The sequence below is a fragment of the Schistocerca gregaria genome, chromosome 3, assembly GCF_023897955.1.
Source record: "Schistocerca gregaria isolate iqSchGreg1 chromosome 3, iqSchGreg1.2, whole genome shotgun sequence".
NCBI classification, from domain to species: domain Eukaryota; kingdom Metazoa; phylum Arthropoda; class Insecta; order Orthoptera; family Acrididae; genus Schistocerca; species Schistocerca gregaria.
In genome coordinates, this window is record NC_064922.1 from 96,642,332 (window position 1) to 96,657,959 (window position 15,628).

At 26.8% G+C, this 15,628-nt stretch overlaps 1 pseudogene; it reads right to left on the reverse strand.

Moving 5' to 3' along the window:
- Positions 1-4,121: 4,121 nt before the first annotated feature.
- LOC126355267 (NADH-ubiquinone oxidoreductase chain 5-like) lies at positions 4,122-12,668 on the reverse strand (annotated as a pseudogene).
- Positions 12,669-15,628: the final 2,960 nt, after the last annotated feature.

Sequence of the window (15,628 nt, forward strand, 5' to 3'; positions counted from 1 at the left end):
AGGTACAACAGTAATTACTAATTTATTATCAGCAATCCCATACTTAGGAACAGATTTAGTCCAATGAGTATGAGGAGGATTCGCTGTTGATAATGCAACATTAAATCGATTCTTCACATTCCATTTTGTATTATCATTTATTATTGCTGCTATAGCAGCAATTCATTTATTTTTTCTTCACCAAACAGGATCTAATAATCCTCTTGGACTAAATGGAGATATTGAAAAAATTCCATTCCATCCATACTTTACCTTTAAGGATTCTATTACATTTGTAATAATAACATCATTATTAATTATACTATGTTTAATTAATCCTTACCTATTAGGAGATCCAGATAACTTTGTACCTGCCAACCCATTAGTAACACCAGTTCACATTCAACCAGAATGATATTTCCTATTTGCATATGCAATTCTACGATCTATCCCTAATAAGTTAGGAGGTGTTATTGCATTATTTTTATCAATTAGAATCTTAATAATTTTACCATTTTATAATAAAACACCATTCCGAGGCATTCAATTTTACCCTATTAATCAAATTTTATTCTGAATTATAGTAGTTGTTGTATGCTTACTAACGTGAATTGGTAAACGACCTGTTGAAGAACCTTATATTATAACAGGTCAAATCTTAACAATTATTTACTTCACGTATTTCTTAATTAATGTCCATGTCGCAAACACATGAGATAAATTAATTAAGGAATAAAGTTAATTAGCTTAGGAAAAGCATATGTTTTGAAAACATAAAATTAGAAGTTTAACTCTTCTATTAACTTTTCTCAAAAAATTTCACTAAACAAATGAGATAAATAAAATCTTTAAACCAACAAAGAAAATAAAAAAATTCAAAGATAAAGGTAAAAAACTTTTTCAAGCTAAGTACATTAATTTATCATAACGGAACCGTGGTAATGTTCCACGAACCCAAATAAAACCAAAAGATATAATAGCAAGCTTAATAAAAAATATAAAAGAATAAAAATCACCGCCCAAAAAAATTAAAGCCAATAACATTCTTATGAAGACAATTCTAGTATATTCAGCTAAAAAAATTAAAGTAAAACCACCCGCACCATACTCAATATTAAATCCTGAAACTAACTCAGATTCCCCTTCAGCAAAATCAAAAGGAGTACGATTAGTTTCAGCTAAGCAAGAAGCAAAACAAGCTAAAGCTAAAGGAAAAGAAATAATAATAAATCAACAATAAAGCTGATAGTTTATAAAATCAAACATATTAAAACTACCAATTAAAATAATTAAAGACAATAAAATTAAAGCTAAACTAACTTCATAAGAAATTGTTTGAGCAACAGAACGAAGAGAACCTAATAATGAATAATTTGAATTAGAAGATCAACCAGCAATTATAACAGTATAAACACCTAATCTAGTACAACATAAAAAAAATAAAAATCCATAAGAAAAAGAACACATATAAGTTAAATAAGGAAAAATTACTCAAACGGCTAAAGAAATCATTAAATTAAAAACAGGGGAAAAATAATAAAGTAGGTAATTAGATATAATAGGAATTGGCTGCTCCTTACAAATTAACTTAATAGCATCTCTAAATGGCTGAGGAATTCCAACAAAACCTACCTTATTTGGACCCTTTCGAATCTGAATATAACCTAAAACCTTACGCTCTAATAAAGTTAAAAAGGCAACACTAATTAAAACACAAATAACCAATAAAAGAAAATTCAAAATAAATATAAATAAATCATAAAGTATCAATACTATTTGTAGAAAAAATCTACATAAATGAATTCTAAATTCAACACATTAATCTGTCAAAATAGTAAATAAATTAATATTAATCGATATAACAAAAAATATTTTAACCATATGGTCCTTTCGTACTAATATGGATTAACAATCTTAGGATAGAAACCGACCTGGCTCACGCCGGTCTGAACTCAGATCATGTAAGAATTTAAAGGTCGAACAGACCTAATCATTGGGCTCCTGCACCCAAAATTTTTCTTAATCCAACATCGAGGTCGCAATCTGCTTTGTCGATATGAGCTCTCAAAAACAATTACGCTGTTATCCCTAAGGTAACTTAATCTTATGATCATAAATTATGGATCAAAATAACAAACATAAATAAATGATATAATAATGAAGAGTTTATCTATTCTTCATGTCACCCCAACAAAACATCATCATTAAATATAGAAAGACAAACAAAAAACTATATAAAAGTAAAATGTCAAGCTCTATAGGGTCTTCTCGTCCTAAAGAAGAATTTAAGCCTTTTGACTCAAAAGTTAAATTCAAAAATTTATTAAGAGACAGTTGATTTCTCGTCAAGCCATTCATTCCAGCCACTAATTAAGAGACTAATGATTATGCTACCTTTGCACGGTCAAAATACCGCGGCTCTTTAAAAATACGCTCAGTGAGCAGGCCAGACCTCAAAATATAAACAAGAGGACATGTTTTTGATAAACAGGCGGAAATCAATTTTGCCTAGTTCCCTATAATAAGTTCACAAGGTACAAATTTCATACAAATAAATATACTAATTCTATCATTATTACAAAAATTTTAAAATTAAATTAATAATCTTAATAAAAAACCTAAAATATTTATAAAATCAAAATAAGAAATAATGAACTAAAACGTAATCTTAAAGATAGCTGGTTTAAAGCTTACTATTATATTTCTATAAAATAAATTATAGGTTATTAACTTCAAAGCTTATCCCTTAAAGAATAAATAAGTTAATATTTTTAGTTAAAAAATTAAATAAAAACAAATAACTTTAAAAAATTAAATTTTTTCTTAAGAAACTAGATATCTTGGGAAACGATTAACACCTCATTTCTATAAATAATTTAATAATAATTATGATACATTAACTATAAATTATTTATAAATCAACCCAAATCGAGACAAGTAAAATAAATACTAAAATTTTGATAAACCCTGATACAAAAGGTACAATAAATAAAATCTACTTAAAAAAATTTAAAATAATATTTCATAAAACTCTTACATTACCAATAAACTATAATTTAAAAAATCAATTCTATAAAATATACTAAGACAAAAATAGAATAAAATTATTTATATTAAATAATGAAATAAACAAAAAATAAATATAATAAAATAAATAATCAAGATATCCTGATTTGCACAGAAAAATTTTCAGTGTAAATGAAACACTTTACTAATAAGTTATATCTTGAAACTCTTCCTAGATACACTTTCCAGTACATCTACTATGTTACGACTTATCTCATCTAAATTGAAGCTACTTTAAAATAAAATAGAATAATCAATAATGAGAGTGACGTGCGATGTGTACACATCTCAGAGCCAATATCAGTTAAATTAAATAAATTAAATTACTATCAAATCCACCTTCATTAACAGTATTTCACTATCAAATCCGTTATAAACAAAAATCTATTGTAACCCACCTCCTCTTAACTATAAGCTGCACCTTGACCTGAAATATTTTATAATTATAAATCTTGAGAATTATAACTCTAAAAAGATTCTCTGATAACGGAGATATACAAACAAATAAATTAAGTAGAGTAAATCGCGTATTATCAATCATGGGGTAGGTTCCTCTGAATGGAATGAGATACCGCCAAATTCTTTGGGTTTAAAGACCTTAACTAATAGTACCCTGGTAAATATAATTAACATTTAAAATAATAGGGTATCTAATCCTAGTTTATTATTTAAATTTCACAGATTCATAAAAAGGGCCACAAATAAATTTTAACATTTCACCTTACAAATTTATATTTCAACCCTAATAATATAAACAACTGTTTTAACCAATAATATTCACTTGTATCAATCGTATAACCGCGGCTGCTGGCACGAATTATGCCGATACTAAATCAATTGCTAAATCCAAAATCACTTGATAATTAAATCAAATTACTGCAAAAAGAACATTTAGTCTAACAAAACTTACATATAATACAAAGAAAAAGTGAATAAACAAGCAAGAATAAAACTTTTAAAAATAAAAAATAAGAAAATTTTAAATCTATTAATTCAGGAAAAAATAAAAGATTCAAATATTTAAAGAAAAAAAAAGAAAAAAACCACAAACATTAACAAAAAAAAAAGAAACGCCCCTATGTATGACCACAACAACTTCTCTATTATATATAATTAAAGATTAATATGGAACATGTATAGCAATAAATGTATTATATTCTTTCTTATTTAATCTTTCTTTTCACTAATAAATAAAGAAAGATTAAATAATATAATAAATATATTTTATACAAGTATGTAATTTAATATAATATGTTATTAATATGAATCCTTTTTTTTATATTAAGTTAACTTTCATATATATTAGTTAAATAATCTAATTATAGATAATTTACATAATTATATTATTATAATTAATATAATTATTTATATTAATTATAATATTTTATATTTAAATTAATAATTTTATTTATTATATCCAATTATAATAATATTAAATATTAAATTACATATTATTATATATATTATATTATAATAACCTATTTTAAGCTAAAAACATAAGTAGCTATAATCCTAGGTAAATAATTGCATTAAAATAATCAATTGATAATGGTAAGATGAACTTATAATACTTTAATTTCAATTAAATGTAATATATTAATATAAATTATTTAATATATATATATATATAAAAAAAATAAAATGAGCAGGATAAATTAATCCTAATTAAACAAAATAATACATAAAAGAATTTCAAAAAAAACTTTCGATTTATATATTAAATAAATGAAGTGCCTGATTAAAGGGTTACCTTGATAGGGTAAATAAAGTAAATAAAATTACCTTCATTAAAATTACATAAGATAGAATTAAACTACCTCCTTTAGTATCAAAAACTAACGTGCATCATACACCTTAATGTAAAAAGGTAAGCTAAACAAGCTAATGGGTTCATACCCCATTTATAGAGGTATCAATCCTCTCCTTTTTAATGACCAACAACTCTACAAAACTTCTCTTCCTATCAACATTAATGATAGGAACGATCCTGTCCATTTCATCAAATTCCTGATTTGGGGTTTGAATAGGACTTGAGATCAACTTACTTTCATTTATTCCGCTCCTAACAAGAAATAAAAATATAATAATAAATGAATCATCAATTAAATATTTTATTGTCCAAGCAATAGCATCGACAATATTATTATTTTCAATTTTGCTGATTCAAATAAAATATCCCATGGGATGGGAAACAGAATTTATCCCATCAATAATAATTAGATCTAGACTATTATTAAAGATTGCAGCTGCACCTTTCCATTTCTGATTTCCAGAAGTTATAGGAGCATCAAGATGAAATAATTGTTTAACATTAATAACATGACAAAAAATCGCCCCAATAATGGTCTTATCTTATTGTATTCAATTAAGAACTTTTATTTGAACAAATATTATCTTAAGAATTATTATTGGGGCAATAGAAGGTTTAAATCAAACATCCTTACGACAACTTTTAGCATATTCATCAATCAGACATCTAGGTTGAATAATTAGATCATTAACAGTCAGAGAAAACATCTGAGAACTATACTTCATTATTTACTCACTATTAAGATTAAATATAGTTTTATTATTTAAGCAAATAAATTTATTTTTCATAAATCAAATTTAGTCAGCCAGAAATATAAAAACCGAAATTAAATTCATAATATTCTTATCTTTATTATCTTTAGGTGGACTACCACCATTCCTTGGATTCTTACCAAAATGAATTGTAATACAATCATTAATAGAAAACAATATAACAACTATTATAACTATTATAGTTGTATTAACTACAATTACACTCTACTACTATATACGTATTAGATTCTCAGCTCTAATTATATCATACACAGAAAATTCGTGATCTATAAAGATAAAGTCCCAAAAATCAAGAATCATTCTTCCTATAACAGTAATAATTTCAACAATAGGATTGATTTCAACATCAACCTTAATTTCATTATACTAAGGACTTAAGTTAATCAAACTAATAACCTTCAAAGTTATAATTAAAAGAATAATCTTTTAGGCCTTAGTAAAATTTTACACCTCTAGAATTGCAGTCTAGAATCATAATTGAATATAAGACCTAAATATGATAAGAGAGAAAACATCTCATAAGTAGATTTACAGTCTACCACCTAAAATTCAGCCATCTTACCGCAAAAATGATTATTCTCAACAAACCATAAGGACATTGGTACTTTATACTTCATATTTGGAGCGTGAGCAGGAATAGTAGGAACATCAATAAGAATACTTATTCGTGCTGAACTTGGCCAACCCGGATCTCTAATTGGGGATGACCAGATTTATAATGTTATTATTACAGCTCACGCATTCGTAATAATTTTCTTTATAGTAATACCTATTATAATTGGTGGATTTGGTAATTGACTTGTTCCACTAATAATTGGTGCACCAGATATAGCATTTCCACGAATAAATAATATAAGTTTTTGATTACTACCACCTTCACTAACCCTTCTTCTTACATCTTCTATAGTAGATAATGGTGCTGGTACAGGATGAACAGTTTACCCTCCTCTAGCAGGAGCTATTGCACACGGGGGTGCATCTGTAGATCTAGCTATTTTTTCACTGCACTTAGCAGGTGTATCATCTATTCTTGGTGCAGTGAATTTCTTTACAACAGCAATTAATATACGATCAGAAAGTATAACTTTAGATCAAACACCTTTATTTGTATGATCTGTAGCTATTACAGCATTACTTCTCCTTCTTTCACTTCCAGTTTTAGCAGGAGCTATTACTATATTATTAACAGATCGAAATTTAAATACATCATTCTTTGACCCTGCAGGAGGGGGTGACCCAATTCTATATCAACATCTATTTTGATTCTTTGGACACCCAGAAGTTTATATTTTAATTCTACCGGGGTTCGGAATTATTTCACATATTGTATGTCAAGAAAGAGGAAAAATTGAATCATTTGGAACATTAGGTATAATTTATGCTATACTATCAATTGGACTAATAGGATTTATTGTATGAGCACATCATATATTTACAGTAGGAATGGATGTTGACACACGAGCATATTTTACATCAGCAACAATAATTATTGCTGTACCTACAGGAATTAAGGTATTTAGATGATTAGCTACATTATATGGAACTAAATTCAAGTTCAATCCACCATTATTATGAGCTCTAGGATTTATTTTCCTATTTACAATTGGTGCATTAACAGGATTAGTATTAGCAAATTCATCACTTGATATTGTATTACATGATACATATTATGTAGTAGCCCACTTTCATTATGTATTATCTATAGGAGCAGTATTTGCAATTATAGGAGGTGTCATTCAATGATATCCACTATTTACAGGATTAACTATAAATAATACATTATTAAAAATCCAATTTACAATTATATTCATTGGAGTAAATTTAACATTCTTTCCTCAACACTTCCTAGGATTAGCAGGAATACCTCGACGATACTCTGACTACCCAGACGCATATACATCATGAAACGTAGTATCAAGAATTGGGTCTACAATTTCTATTGTATTCTTTGTAATTATATGAGAAAGAATGATTACAAACCGAGCAATTATATTTAGAGCTAACATAAGAAGATCAACAGAATGACTACAAAATAACCCTCCTGCAGAACATAGTTACTCAGAATTACCATTAATCTCTAGATTCTAATATGGCAGATTAGTGCAGTAGATTTAAGCTCTACAAATAAAGGTTTGACCTTTTATTAGAAAATATTTATTAATGGCAACATGATCAAATTTATCTCTTCAAGATGGAGCTTCACCATTAATGGAGCAATTATCATTCTTTCATGATCATACTATGGTCGTATTATTATTAATTACAGTAATTGTAGGTTATGCCCTAAGTTATATATTATTTATTGCCTATACTAACCGTAATATACTTCATGGACATTTAATTGAAACAATCTGAACAGCTTTACCAGCAATTACATTAATTTTTATTGCCCTTCCATCATTACGACTATTATATTTACTTGATGATTCAGTAGATGCAATAATTACAATTAAAACCATTGGACGACAATGATATTGAAGATATGAATATTCAGACTTCATAGACGTAGAATTTGACACTTATATAACACCAGAACAAGACCTAGAAAATGATGGATTCCGACTACTAGATGTAGATAACCGAACAATCCTACCAACAAATACAGAAGTACGAGTATTAACAAGAGCATCAGATGTTCTACACTCATGAGCAGTTCCTGCATTAGGGGTTAAAATTGATGCAACGCCAGGTCGGTTAAATCAAGGAACATTCACAATAAATCGACCTGGATTATTCTTTGGACAATGCTCAGAAATCTGTGGAGCAAACCACAGATTTATACCAATTGTAATTGAAAGAACTTCAGTAAATTTATTTATTAAGTGATTATCTAAGATAATTTAAGGAGTTAGTTAAAATAAATAACATTAGAGTGTCAATCTAAAGTAACTAAAAAAAATTAGTACACCTTGAAATTCATCAGATGACTGAAAGTAAGTAATGGTCTCTTAAACCAAATAATAGTAAATTAACGACTACTTCTGATGGGGAAATTATATCCAAATCCCTCAAATATCCCCTCTTATATGATTCTCACTATTCATTATATTTTCAGCTACATTAATCTTGTTTAATCAAATAAACTTCTTCTCATTTAAACCTAACCTTATTAAAAGAGCAGAAAAAGGAACACTTGAAATAAAAAACTTAAATTGAAAATGATAACAAATCTATTCTCAACATTTGACCCATCAACTAACATCTTTAATTTATCATTAAATTGAACTAGAACATTTCTAGGACTATTATTAATCCCATCACTATTTTGACTTACACCATCACGAATTAACATTATCTGAAATAAACTAAATTTAACCTTACATAATGAATTTAAAACACTTCTTGGACCAAAATCATTTAATGGAACAACATTCATTTTCATCTCAATTTTTATTATAATATTATTTAACAATTTCATAGGATTATTCCCTTATATTTTTACTAGAACAAGACATTTAGCATTAACATTTGCAATTGCCCTACCTATATGGCTAAGATTTATATTATTTGGATGAATTAACCATACTAATCATATATTTACACACCTTGTACCACAAGGTACACCGCCTGCATTAATATCATTTATAGTACTAATTGAAACAATTAGTAATGTTATTCGACCAGGTACATTAGCAGTACGGTTGGCAGCAAATATAATTTCAGGACACTTATTATTAACCTTATTAGGAAACACAGGACCATCTATAGCAATAAACTTAATCTCATTACTAATTATTGGACAAATACTTCTATTAATTCTAGAATCAGCAGTAGCAATAATTCAAGCCTATGTTTTCTCAATTCTAAGAACTCTATATTCTAGAGAAGTATATTAAACCTATGTTAACAACTCACTCAAACCACCCATTCCACTTAGTAGACTATAGACCTTGACCATTAACAGGAGCAATTGGAGCAATAGTCCTAGTATCAGGACTAGCAAAATGATTCCACCTATTTAATATTAACTTATTCATAATTGGATTTGGAATTACCCTACTAACTATAATTCAATGATGACGAGATGTAGTACGAGAAGGAACATATCAAGGATTACATACAGGATTTGTATCAATTGGATTACGATGAGGAATAATTTTATTTATTGCATCAGAGGTATTATTTTTCGTTTCTTTTTTTTGAGCATTCTTTAGAAGAAGATTAGCACCAACAATTGAACTAGGAATACTATGACCTCCAATAGGAATTCAACCCTTTAACCCTATACAAATTCCATTACTTAATACAGCTATTCTTTTAGCATCAGGAGTAACAGTAACATGAGCACATCATAGCTTAATGGAATCTAATCATACTCAAGCACTACAAGGATTATTCTTCACAGTGTTATTAGGACTATACTTTACAATACTTCAAGCATATGAATATTGAGAAGCACCTTTTACCATTGCAGATGCAGTTTATGGATCAACATTCTTTGTTGCAACAGGATTCCATGGTTTACACGTAATTATTGGAACAATCTTTTTATCAACATATCTACTTCGACACTCAATAAATCAATTTTCACCAAGACATCACTTTGGATTTGAAGCAGCAGCATGATACTGACACTTCGTAGACGTAGTATGATTATTCTTATATATCTCTATTTATTGATGAGGTAGATAATTGTTTTTCTAGTATAAATAGTACATTTGACTTCCAATCAGAAAGCTTGATATAAATCAAGAAAAACAATTCTAATTCTATCAACAAGAGTTTTCATTAGATTTATTATTCCAATAATTGTTATAATCCTGGCAACAACACTATCAAAAAAATTAATTAATGATCGAGAAAAAAGATCACCATTCTAATGTGGGTTTGATCCAAAAAGATCAGCACGAATACCATTCTCAATAAGATTCTTCCTAATTGCAGTAATCTTTTTAATTTTTGATGTAGAAATTGCACTAATTCTACCAATTGTAATTATTTTTAAAACTTCAGACATTATAATCTGAACAGTATCAACAATATTTTTTATTCTAGTTCTATTAGGAGGACTATACCATGAATGAAACCAAGGAGCATTACAATGAGCAGAATAAAGGGTTGTAGTTAAATATAACATTTGGGTTGCATTCAAAAAGTATTGATATTATCAATCAACCTTAAATAGAATAAGAAGCGAAATATTGCAGTCAGTTTCGACCTGGAAGATTGGTATGTACTACCCTTATTCTTATTAATTGAAGCCAAAAAGAGGCGTATTACTGTTAATAATATAATTGAACTATAATAGTTCCAATTAAGGAAATGTAAAGCCAATATGAAAGCTGCTAACTTTTTATATTAGCGGTTAAACTCCGTTAACATTTCTAAAATTTATATAGTTTAAATAAAACATTACATTTTCACTGTAAAAATAATATATCTATATTTATAAATACTTAAAAGTAAAAATACTTCCTTAACATCTTCAGTGTCACGCTCTAATTATAAGCTATTTAAGTAAACGAAAAACAATATTACCAAAATAAATATTCAAAAAATAAAAGTTAAAAGATAAATCTTGAAATTAGAATCATATCAACCTTGAATATAACCAATTAAATAAATAAATAATCTATATAAACCTTGACCACCAAGTAATTCACCTCAACCATAATCAAATGACTTAGATGAATAATAACCTATTTTTAAAGGAATATATCTAATAAACTTAGTTGAAAGAAAAGGTATAAATCATATAGAACCAGCAAATCTAACAAAAGAAAGTATACTTAAAGAAAATAAATTATGAGAAAAATCAAAATTAGAAATAAGATAACCTAAATAAGCACCTAAAATAACAACTGTAATAGTTAAAAACTTTAAATAATAAGGTAAAGCAATCACATGAGGAATAGGAAAAATTAATCAAGATAAAAGACTACCACCAAAAACAGCAACAAACAATAGACCAATTATTCCAAATGAAATATAATAACCCTTATCATCAAAAGAAAATCTAGAATAAAAATTATTATCACCAGATATTGAATAATAAAACAAACGAAAAGAATAAGAAGCAGTTAAACCAGTAGAAAAAAAAAAAGAAAAAAAATTAAACAATTAATTCATCTTAAACAAACCATCTCAAGAATTAAATCCTTTGAATAAAATCCCGCTAAAAAATGTATTCCACACAAAGATAAACTAGAAACATTAAAACAAACTGAAGTTAAAGGTATGAAATTAACAATTGATCCTATAAAACGAATATCCTGAGAATCCTTCAAATTATGAATTATTGAACCTGCACATATAAATAATAATGCCTTAAATAAAGCATGAGCCAATAAATGAAAAAATGCAAGCTTTGGATAACCTATAGCCAAAATTCTTATTATTAAACCAAGTTGTCTTAAAGTAGAAAGAGCAATAATCTTCTTTAAATCAAACTCAAAATTAGCGCCCAATCCAGCCATAAATATAGTTATACAACCAATTAAAAGTAAAAATCAACCACAATTATAAGTATCCAATATTGGTCTAAAACGAATTAATAAATAAACACCAGCAGTAACAAGAGTAGAAGAATGAACTAAAGCAGAAACAGGAGTAGGAGCTGCTATAGCAGCAGGAAGTCATGAAGAGAAAGGAATCTGAGCTCTCTTAGTTATAGCTGCTAAAACAATTAATATAGTAATGAGCTTTATTTCAACAGAATTAGAAATAAAATCATAATAATAAATATAATTTCAACCACCAAAATTTAACATTCATGCAATAGAAATTAAAATAGCAACATCACCAATACGATTAGAAAGTGCAGTTAATATACCAGCACTATAAGATTTTACATTTTGATAATAAATAACTAAACAATAAGAAACTAAACCTAAACCATCTCAACCTAATAAAATTCTAATTAAATTAGGACTAATAATTAAAAAACCTATAGAAAGAATAAATATTAAAACAATAATAATAAAACGATTTATATTCTTTTCACCAGATATATAATCCTCTCTATAATAAATAACCAAAGAAGAAATATATATAACAAAAGATATAAAAATAAGAGATATTCAATCCAAAATTAAAGTTATAACAACTATAGAACCATTTAAATAGAAAAGCTCTCACTCAACAAAAACTCTATAATCAATTATTAAATAATAAATACCTAAAATAAAAATTATAGTTCTCGAAATAAACAAAGAAAAAAAACTCAAAGAACAAATAGAAAATAAATTCACGGCCTAAGATGAAAAACTTCATATCATTGATTCCACAAAATAATATTTTTAATTAAAATACTTAAGCAAACTAAACAAAGAAATATTCACCCTTTAAACAGAGAATATTTAAAGGCAATCAATGTAAAAGTAAAAGATGATATTCACGAAAATAACCAAGAGAACAAGTATAAACACCAGAATAATAATTCCCATGCTGAGAATAAGAATATATATACAAAGTATAAACAGCTCTAAAAAAAGATAAAAAAATCAAAGCAAAGAATCTAAAAGAAGATCAAGATATAATTCTATTTAATAATCTAATTTCACCTACCAAATTTAAAGAAGGAGGAGCAGCCATATTTGATGATCTTAAAAGAAATCATCATAAAGCCATTCTTGGCATCAAATTAATTATACCGTTGTTAATTAATAATCTTCGTCTACCTAAACGTTCATAAATAATATTAGATAAACAAAATAAACCAGAAGAACATAAACCATGACCAACCATTAGAGAAAGAGAACCTACACAACCTCATCAATTCATAGTCATCAATCCACCAATAACCATTCTTATTTGAGCAACAGAAGAATATGCAATTAAAGACTTTAAATCAACCTGACGAAAACAAATAAATCTTACAATAACACCCCCAGATAAACCTAAAGACAATCAAAAATAATTAAACTTTAAACCCAAATAAGAAATAACCTTTATAACACGAAAAATACCATAACCACCTAACTTTAATAAAACATCAGCAAGAATTATTCTCCCTGAAATAGGGGCCTCTACATGAGCCTTAGGAAGTCATAAATGAACCAAAAACATAGGTATCTTAACTAAAAAAGCCAAAATTATAAATACATAAAACATAAAATAATAAGAACCAAAATCAACCAATAAAGGAAAATATAAAGTATTAGAAAAATCATAAACCTTAAATAAAACTAATAATAAAGGTAATCTAGCAACCAAAGTATAAAAAATTAAATAAACACCAGCCTGCAAACGCTCAGGTTGATAACCCCAACCCAAAATTAAAAGTAAAGTAGGAACTAATCTAGCCTCAAAAAAAATATAAAAAGAAAGAAGACTTAATCTAGCAAATGAACAATAAAGCATAATTATTAAAATCAAAACCATAAAAACAAAAAAATTAGAATGATATGAACTTAAATAAACTGAACCTCTAGCAGTGATTATTAAAGAACAAATCCAAAAACTAAGTAAAATTAAACTAAAAGAAAAATAATCTATACCAAAATAATATCTAATTATATTCAAATCAGCATATGAATAAACACAAATTATACAAACAAAACCCGACAGAAACATTAAAGAATGAACCAACCATCAACAATTATTTAATAAACAAAGAGGGATCAAAAAAATAGTTATAAATAAATACTTTAACATAAAGATAAACCAAAAGAATTAAAAAAAATCATTACCATGAGAACGAATTATTGAAACTAAAATATAAAGACCTAAAGCACCCTCACAAACAGAAAAAACTAAAAAAATAACAGGACAAAAATAATCATAATCAAACTCAATAAGAAAAACAATAACTAACATAAATAAAGAAAGAACAATATATTCTAATCTCAAAAGAACCATTAATAAATGTTTACGTTTAGAAGAAAAAACATAAACACCAGCAAAATAAATCAATAAAGAAGTAAAAATAGAGAATATAAACATTAGTTTTAATAGTTTAAAAAAAACGCCGGTCTTGTAAACCGGAAATAAGTCCAGCCCCCACTTTTAAAACTTCAGAGGTGGAAAAGCTTCCATCATCGGTCCCCAAAACCGGTATTTTAAATAAACTAACCCCTGAAATGATCAAAATAATAATTATATCATTATCAAATGTAATAAATATTAATTTTATTAAATTAAGACACCCAATATCAATAATGCTTTTTATTATCCTTCAAACCTTTCTAGTTGGATTAATAACAGGAACAATAATAGAAAGATATTGATTATCATATATTTTATTTTTAACATTTCTTGGTGGTATACTAGTATTATTTATTTACATTACAAGAATTGCATCAAACGAAATATTTCAGCCTAAATCAATCACTATAATTATTACATTAATAATGTGAGTATTTATCATATTAATATTAATTATTCTAGATATATCTATATTTATAGACTTTTTCAAAAACACCGAAACTATAAATACTGATAATTCAATCAATTATCAAGAAATAACAATATCTTTAGAAAAATTATATAATAGACCAACATTCATTATTACAATAATAATAATAATTTATTTTTTTTTAGCACTACTAGCAGTTGTTAAAATCACCAATATTAATCAGGGACCTATTCGTAAAATAAGATAATTACTAATGAATAAACCCTTACGATTAAGACATCCTTTAATTAAAATTATTAATAACTCTTTAATTGACTTACCTGCCCTAACAAATATTTCATTTTGATGAAATTTTGGATCCCTATTAGGGTTATGTTTGGTGATTCAAATCGTAACTGGACTATTTTTAGCTATACATTATACATCAAATATTGAAATAGCATTCAGTAGTGTAGTACACATCTGCCGAGACGTAAATAATGGTTGAATTATCCGAACCTTACACGCAAATGGAGCATCTATATTTTTTATTTGTATTTACTTACATGTAGGACGGGGAATTTACTATGGATCTTATATATATATACATACCTGAATAATTGGTACAGTGATTTTATTTGTAGTTATAGCAACTGCATTTATAGGATATGTCTTACCCTGAGGCCAAATATCTTTTTGAGGTGCAACAGTAATTACTAATTTATT